This window comes from Drosophila hydei, unplaced genomic scaffold (genome assembly GCF_003285905.1).
Source record: "Drosophila hydei strain 15085-1641.00,03,60 unplaced genomic scaffold, DhydRS2 tig00000172-arrow-pilon, whole genome shotgun sequence".
In the NCBI taxonomy this organism is placed as follows: domain Eukaryota; kingdom Metazoa; phylum Arthropoda; class Insecta; order Diptera; family Drosophilidae; genus Drosophila; species Drosophila hydei.
In genome coordinates, this window is record NW_022045682.1 from 1,019,447 (window position 1) to 1,028,495 (window position 9,049).

A 9,049-nucleotide genomic window follows, 5' to 3' on the forward strand; every position below is an offset into this window, starting at 1 on the left:
AGTGATCGGTTGAAGATCAGAGATTGAAGAGAGAAGCTAGAAGAGAGTATCTTGGATCTATGATAAGAGAAAGGTAACACATTTACCTTTCTATATATTTCTCTATCATAATCTCATCTCAATCTACTACTCTAAAATCTACTTCTGCTTCTTCGCCCTTCACAATACTTGTTCGATCTTTCTATCCAGGAAAAGTGTGAATAGCTCTGATTGCGATCCAAATTTATTTTCATTGCATTTTCTCATCTATTGTCAGAGTCGAATTGTTAGCTCATAAAAAGTCGCATTTCATGTGCCTTTCAAGGCATTTCCTTTTGTCACTTTGCCGTCGGGCAGGACATGTGTTTCAGATGCGTCTGCTTTGTTAAGGATGCAGGATAAACTTCCTTTTGAAAGATTCCCAGGCAAACCTGCAGCACGAACTGATGCTGCTATTAATTACGCAGCATTTTTCATTTTTTCCTATTTTCCCATTTCCATTTTCCATGGTCTCAAGTGCGTGCTCTCAGCTCTACTCCTGCTGCTGTCTAGCTCTCTCGCTCGCACTTGCGCTCGTTCAGCCGTTCGCTTCAGTCAAGTTGGGTTCATCATCTTTGCTTTGTTCTTGTTCTTGTTGTAGTTGTTGTTGCTGCTTGTTCTGCTTTTAAACGTTTTCCAAGAACTGCAGCCAGTGGCCTAGACCCGAGCCCCGAGACCGAGACAAAAATCATAGCTGAGTTTCGAGATCGAAATCGAGTTCGAGATCGAGTTTGAGATCAGCTCGCAGTCGGCGAAGCCTTCGGCTGAGCGGATGTGGTCTGCACAATTTCCAATTCTCTTTGGGCGTGTGTGTGTCAGCGCATGTGTGTGATTGCCAGTTAGTGCAGCCAATTTAGCTCATTTACCGTCAAATTTAGCTAAATATAAATGCTGTTGCAATTGCGTGACTGCAACCAGCTGCATTTCTAGCTTTTTTTCTCGCTCACGCAGTATATTGATTACTATGTGATGTTTAGCTTGTTGGCCGTTCGATTTATTGGATTCAGAATCTTGAGGCATTATTATTTTCTTCACACTTCAGCTTATAAGTAGGACACAGCCATATGAAACATTAAATATTTTCTTTACGACTTAATTTTCTATATACTATAAAAAATACTATAAACGTTATATTTACTATGAAAATACTATAGAAATATGGATACTATAATAAAGGTATTTAGCTTATTCCCTACAGAACTAGCTTTACCTAAACTAAAAAAAAAACTTAATTTTCAATCAAATTAGCTTTTGTCAGCTGTCCGCTTAAAAGCTTTTTTATAGCGCTATAACGACCTAGAACTGATATTCAGCTATTTCTCTCGCTAGTTTTCCCCCTTAGCTAGTTTGCGGCCAAAAATTGCACAGCACTGGCTACTAGAGGCAACTTCGCCTGCAACGACTTTAACTGCTGATCTACGCTGATCAGCTACATTACAACTGATCGTGTGCTGGTGTGTGTGTGAGTGTGTGTCAGCGATATTTAATTGATAAAATTTCACATTCCACACGTTGCATGAAGCCACAGGAGCGACTCACTCTCTGTTTATCCTGGCCTGGAGGATCGATCGCTACGATCAGAGTCTGTCATATCGCATGGCAGTTGCACAATGCAGTCGTTGCATGAAATCTGAAACCTTTCACCGGTCTCTGTGGCAAGCAAAACCTGCCCAAAGGCCAAACACTTGTGGCGATCGAGCGACGATCGACGATCGACAAGCGAGGATCGAGCAACCCCTAAGTTGTTGAGCATTGCGTTTGTTGCTTTGTGTTCTGCTTGGCTGCGTTTCATTTAGGGCGCTAAATTAGAAGAGACGAAACTCGGATGCGACGGCGTTGCCCGAGTGTGTGTGGATCGATTTGTGGGCGATCCGTTGCACAGGTCGTCTTTGATTTTTGATCGGTTTTTCCATTGTTCGAGTCAGGTTCACCTTTCCCACGGTTTCTTCTTTCCAGCTCAGCTGGCTGCACATTGCACAAAGTGTATATACATATATATCCTGATCCTCATTCTGATCCCGCTGCCTGGCAACAATGTCAAAAAGGATCGTAACAATTAGTCATTGTTGTCGAGAGAGCGGCAGAGCGAGAGGGGAAAATGTGTAACAATTAGGGCAACCAGGATCTGCACTTAATATCCTTTTTCCACTTTAATTACCGCATGCAACTCGAGACCCTAAGGAGGGGGTGTTTTTGAAATACTTTTCTGCTTCGTTTCGATCAGCTCCTGTGAAGGTGGTCCACGGATAACGCCTCACTAATTCCCAGTTACTTCCCAACACATTTCAAATCTTGTTTGTGGACTGAGCATAATTGAAAAATAATTATCCAGTTTTGGATAATAATATGGATAAAGACGGTATTAGAGCAGGAGGTGAATCGCTTATATATTGTGATAATTCTAATATAATATATTTCTTTCATATTCTTTCATTTTGAATATTTATGACAATCGGATAAATGCATTTCGATTAGATAAGTTCAAATAACTGCAATGATATTAAAAGTTTAAAATACTTTAAAATTTGGTCATAAATGATAAGCTCCTACTGCGTATGGTATATATACTCTATGAGCTATATCGGGTATACATATGTATGATATATCTCTCTATAACTCAATCTACAAATATTTGATATATGAAACTTCAAGTCGAAATCTAAAAGGCAAGATAAATTTTAAATAATAATAGAATAGATCTGAATATAGCTATATGATCTACGACTGCGCTTATAGATAAAAATTGATGAAATAAAGATATTTGAAGAGTTCAATAGTTTTCCCAACTATATTCCCAATTAATAATTATGGCTGGATAAATCAGCACTATCTTAATGATATTATATGGCATTCCAATCGGCAGCCAGCCAGCCAGACACACTGTAAAACGTAACTGTATGTGTGTGCGTATATGTAGCACAGTTGATATATAGAGAGATATTTGTTGTGTGATGGCTGCTCCCCCGCCTGCTGTGCGAAAATTTTAGTGCTAATAATTTGTGCGATTGGCAAATGACCAAAAAGTGAAAAGTGAAGCGTCTGGAAGACTTCCGCATCGGGACAGATCGCCGGGGCACAAAGCGAAAGAAAGAAAAAACTATTAATAGAGCCGACATCTTGCTCTTGCACACTGGCTCTCTCCCCCGCGCGCTCTCTTCAGAGATGGGCGCGGGCTGAGCACTAAAAATTGTGTCTGGGCTGTTTCAATGTATTCGCGTGTTTTTGTGTGTGTGTGTATGCGTGTGTAGGACATGTGTGCGTGTGTGTGTGAGCGAACTCTGGACATTGCGGCATTCTATTTTAATGTATTATTATCTGCACTTGGGCATCGAACTTGCAACGTGCCACACAGACGAAAACTTTGTCAGATTGACGGCGGCAGGTTGCAAGCACACACACAAACCCACCAGCACTAAACACACACACACACTCACGCAAATTGAAAATTAAGTAGCTGCCGCTTTAACTGCCACCTACGACCCAGAGAGCGCCACGCCCACACGCCTACACGCCCATTGCAATGCAAAACGAAATGATTGCTACTGATCGCAGAAAATATGTTGATTGGCTCAATTGGACGACTATTTGAACTCTGAACCGCAATCCTGCTCGCTTGCTATCTCTCCCTCTCTCTTAAAAACGTGTCGCTCTTTGCTTAAGCCAACGCACCAGCAGCTACAGCAACAGCAAACTAATTTGGGCCAATGCGCTAGAGCGGGAGGGTCGATCACTGACCGTTTATGGGCATTTGACTTCAAATGTCAACGTTGTTTGAGGGAAACTGGTTAACGAACTTTTCAACTCAAGACAAAGCAAAACAAAACAAAACAAAAAATGTCAAGCGGATGCAACGCAACTGAGCGCATCTTTTGCTACGTTTTTATGGCAACCTGTCAGTCACTTCCCGCCTCCCCCCGCTCTCAGTCAATCTCTCTCTCTCTCTCTTTCTCTTTTCCGCTCTTACGCGGCGACGCTCTTTCTTGTCTTTTTTTTTTTTTTTTTTTTTTTTTTTTTTTTTTTTTTTTTTTTTTTTTTTTCGTTTTTATTTCTTTATTTTGTTGCAGCTTATTGTCTTAGACTCTATAGCGCATTTAGCTCTAAACCTTAACTAATGGGAGGGCAGATATGCCAATTATTCTGCACTTGTAGCTACTATCTTAATTAGTTCTAATATTGTCTAGAGGATGCAATCTCTTCAGTCTTCGCCTATTGTTGTTTATAGCCAGGTTGCTTGCGAGATGGTTAGGATGCGCTGCAAGTCTGTCCGCGTATCTTGAACTGTGTCGCCCAATGAGTTCAGCAACTGTGGGAATTGCTAAATCCCTATGTAAGACTGAGTTTCTTACAAACCAGCTGGCTCCAGTCCATCTGCGTAGTGCTTTATTCTGCAGGGTCTGAATTTTGTTCCTTGTAGTCTTCGCCGAGGAGCCCCATAGAGAGATACCATATACGAAGGTTGGGACAACTATTGCCTTGTAGATGGCGGCCTTGCTGCTGTAAGACAACTTGCTTGAAGCTCTCAGCATCCAGTCGAGGGTTTTTAGCTTGCTTTTGCATTTTGAGGTTACTTGACTTATGTGCGCTTTAAAAGTCAGCCTTCTGTCAAGAGTGATACCAAGGTACTTTACTTTTGAGGCTTTGGGAATAGTGGGCCCCAATGCAACGCTTGGGCAATCTCCTCTTCTAGTGGCGAAGGTAGTATGTACAGACTTTTGTGCATTAATGGTGATACACCACCGTTTTGCCCAGCGTCCGAAAGAGTCCAGATATTTTTGTAGTGAGTCTGAAGCTTCTTGCGCAGATACGTGACGTGATAAGATGGCGGTGTCATCTGCATAGGTCGCTATGAGTACTGCATCTGTACTTCCTATATTTGGCTCGGGAGTTGGCATATCTCCTGTGAATAAAGTATAAAGTGTTGGGCCTAGAACACTACCCTGTGGTACTCCAGCCATAATTGGTCTAGTCAAGGATACTGTTTGCCCCCTTGACACTTGGAAGGTTCTTCCAATAAGGTATGAGGATAGCAACGCGAAAAATGGGGCTGGAAGGGTGGTCCTCACTTTCTGCAGCAGTCCCAGGTGCCAAACTCGATCAAACGCCTGTTTGATGTCTAAAAAGACGGCAGAGCAGTACATCTTTTCTTCAAAGGCTCCAAGGATATGGTGCACAACTCTGTGAACCTGTTCCGGTGTTCCATGCTGTCTCCTGAAGCCAAACTGATGGTTTGGAATGGCCTCCTGGCGTCCCAGATGTGTCAGTACTCGTTCCAGAAATATTCTTTCGAATATTTTGGAGAGTACTGGCAACAGGCTAATTGGTCTGTACGACTCAATTTCTCCCACGGGTTTGCCAGGCTTAGGAATCATCACAATCACGGCGCGCTTCCAGCAGGCTGGAAAGTGCCGGATGCGGAGCATGGCGTTGTACACCATAGTTATGTAGTCTATGGTGGAGTCAGGCAGTGCTCTAAGGACTCTGCCGTTTATTAGATCATATCCAGGGGATTTTTTTGCCTTCACTCTTCTGATGTGTTCAAGAACCTCTTCTTTTGTACATCCAGTTATCTGGTCTTCAGCTGGGAGGGGCGAGAGAACGATGTCTTCTGTTGCTTCGATTTCTGAGGCCTCTGCGGTAATCACCGGCGTGAATTGGTCTTGAAGGTGGTTTGCAAAAGCCTCAGCTTGAGCTTCGTCTCCAATGTGCCAGGAACCAGAAATGCTCCGAATGGGATGACGTCGTATTGGCTGCCGTTTGAGCTTTCTTGTAAATTTCCATAATTGAAACTCTGCGTCAGTGGGCGATTCAGCTCGTACCAGCGCATCGCTGATACACCTCTTTTGAAGCAGGGCGAGAGCAGCTTTAAGATGCCTCGTGGCTTCGTTGTACATGGATTTGGCATCAGGCGTGCGTAATCTTAACCAGCGTCTCCTGGCCCATCTTTTGTGTATTAGTAGGTGTTGGGCCTCCAAGGTGAGGGGGATGTTGTACGGAGACTGTTGTCTTGTTTGGCAAGATGGTGGGGCGGCTTGGTGCGCAGCTTTGACTATTTCTTCCTGCAGTTTGTTTGCTGCGTAGTCCACGTCTTCAGGAGTGTTAAGTTCCATTTCTATGTGCAAAGAGTAATGGAGCTCGCGCCTAAAGACTCCTAAATCTGATCCTGCTGGCAGTAGTTGTTTCCTAATGGGCAAGGGCTGTGGCTGCGCGTGGATTGTGACTATTAGTGGCAGGTGGTCAGAGGATAGGTCCAAGGATTCTTCAATGGTCAATTGCCGGTCACAGATGCCTTTGTAGACAGCGAAGTCGATTGCCGAGGGCCTGTGTCCATTAATTGGGTAACGGGTGGGGGCTCCAGTCGCCAATATGCTGAATTGTAAGTTTTGAATCGCCTCAAATATGACTTCTCCGCGACGATTCGCACTATTGCTTCCCCAAAATGGGTGCCATCCATTCCAGTCGCCGCCGATGAGGGTCTTATTCAACCTTTGGCCTAGAACCTGTTCCATGTGATGATCACACAGACCAGTGTTTGGCGGAAGATAAATTGACGCAACTTCGATCGCTCCAATAGACGTAGGCAGGGTGATGGCTGAGACCTGCATTGTTGCGTTGCAAATTGGCAGTAAAGGTGTATGCGGTATTGTTGCTCGTATGAGGATTGAGGATCCACCAAAGCAGTTTGCTCCTTCACCATGAGCCTGATAGTGTTCGTATCCGAAAATTTGTGTAGTGGGGCACTCATGAGTTTCTGTTATTAACATTATATCTATGTTTTCTTGTGAGAGAAACGCAGCCAGTTCCTGAGTCTTGTTTCTCAGGCCATTGGCGTTCCAGATACCCACACGTAAAGCCATTATTTGTAGGCAAGCTTGGTTATGATGGCCATTAAACTGTTTAGCATGGTTGCTTGTTGGGATTGTACTTCTCGCATCGCTTTGAGCTCGGCATTAATTGCGTCAAACTGACGTTGTTGTTGCTGAAGCATTTCAGTGAACAAAGTGTCACTTGTGGTATTCTTATTTGACGGTCCACCTCTAGCGGCCTGTGCGTAAGAAACACCACTAATAGGCGTTGCAAAGCTCGTGGCTTGGGTAATGCTCCGGGGCCTTGTAATTTCGGAAGCAGTACTCGGACCCGTAGACGGTGTTTGTGTGGGACTCCTTTTTTGTGCTGGGGATTGCAATTTGCGCAACCGCTTGTATACTTGGCAGCCCTTATAGTTGGCTGGGTGCTGTAACTCACAGTGCACACAAGTTGGTGCCTGGTCCTTTTCGCGGGTGCAGTCTTTGGATGCGTGTTTCCCGGCGCAACGCACACATCTGGGAGCTTTGTGGCAGTAGCGTTGTGTGTGTCCAAATTCTTGACAGCGATGGCATTGTGTCAGGTCGTTGTATCTTCTTGGCAGTTCCACTGTGCAGCGTTGCCTGCAGACAACTCGAATGTCCAAAATTTCTTTGTTGTTGGGGGCCTGAGCCACGTCAACAAAAAATATATTTAGCGGTGTTTTGTCCATACGGCTCAGTGGGTTGTGCACATTTGTAATTGTGTGGCCTTTGGTTTCCAATTCCTTTTTAATTAGTGTTGTATCAGTGCTGGAGTGAAGCCCTTTGAACACGACTCTATATGGTTTGTCCTCCTTAAGCTGGTAGCAGTGGAACTCCAATTCCAGCTTAGTAAAGTGGTCTATAACTCTGCGATAGTCCTCACTGCATTGGGTTAATACACCTATGTTATTCTTCTTTGGCTTAATTACGTATGATTTAGCATCAATTACTTTATCTATTATCTGTTGAAGTAGGGCCACAGACTTGATGTTTGGACACCATATGGGGGGCGGACGAGGTTTCGGAGTAGTTTGCTGGTCGGTCAATACTGGGGCTTCTGGAGCTACAGGTGATTCGCTGTAGTCTTCATCTTCTTCTACGAGCAGTGAAAATCGATTTTCTGATATTAATGCTGCATTGCTGGTGCTTGGTTCGTCGAAGATGAGCCTTTTCTTGATGGTTTTTGGTGAATTTGGCTGTTTACGTTTCGTGTTTTTGTTGTTAGTGATGCCTTGCACGGAGGCGATATCTATTTTTGAGTTTATTGGCATGATGGAGGCTTGCCTATTTGCCATCACAACGTTAAGCTGGGCTTGCATTTCTGCATTTACCTTTACAGCTGTAGCGAGGTTATTGACATTAGATGTCATCGCGGATTGTGCTTTTGAGTGCAGGCGCACTCGCGCCAAGCGACGAAATTTCGTAAATTGCAATTAAAGCAATTGAGTTACGCGGAAGCAAGCGATAAGAAAACGCTGCGTGTGCGGTTTTTGTTGCTGTTGCGTTGAAGAATGCACCGCAAAGTTCTATTTTTAGAACTCTGCAGCAGTAGAGCTTAAGCGAAGGCTGTTCGAATTCACGTCTTTACAGGTCGAACGACTGATCGCGATTGACTATAAAAGTTAATCTTTACTAGTTAGTCTTTACTACTAATTTATTTAGACAAATAAAAAAGATTTTATTTAACGGAAATATCGCCGTAGTGTTGGTTAATTAAACTCGCGACATGAATACAGCCCACATTCTATTAGCTCATCGATAAACGATAATCAGCTTTTATCGCAGCTGATTAACAAGTCAATCGACAGCCCACGCCTAACGCCCACAGCTATCGAAATATAAATGTATATTTATTAAAAAATATTTTCAGTTTGATTTGATTTCATTCATTAACAATTACCCACTAATTAAGCATATTTAATTGCCATCTCGATCACCAGTAAAATATGTTTAAAATATATATAATTTGAGATATTTGTGTATAACATCAATTCACATACACACAATATTAAAGGAAATGAACAACGTGCAAATATTCGGAAGAAACATATATTGTTAACAAGAACAAGAAGATTCGGACACTAATAAGAAATAAATAAATAAAATTTAAATTTTAATTCAATTCTCTTTGACAGCCAGTTTTGTGCTCTTAAATGCACTGCGCTCGCTACGTCTCTCTCTCTCTCTTCGATTCAAATGCGCATGCT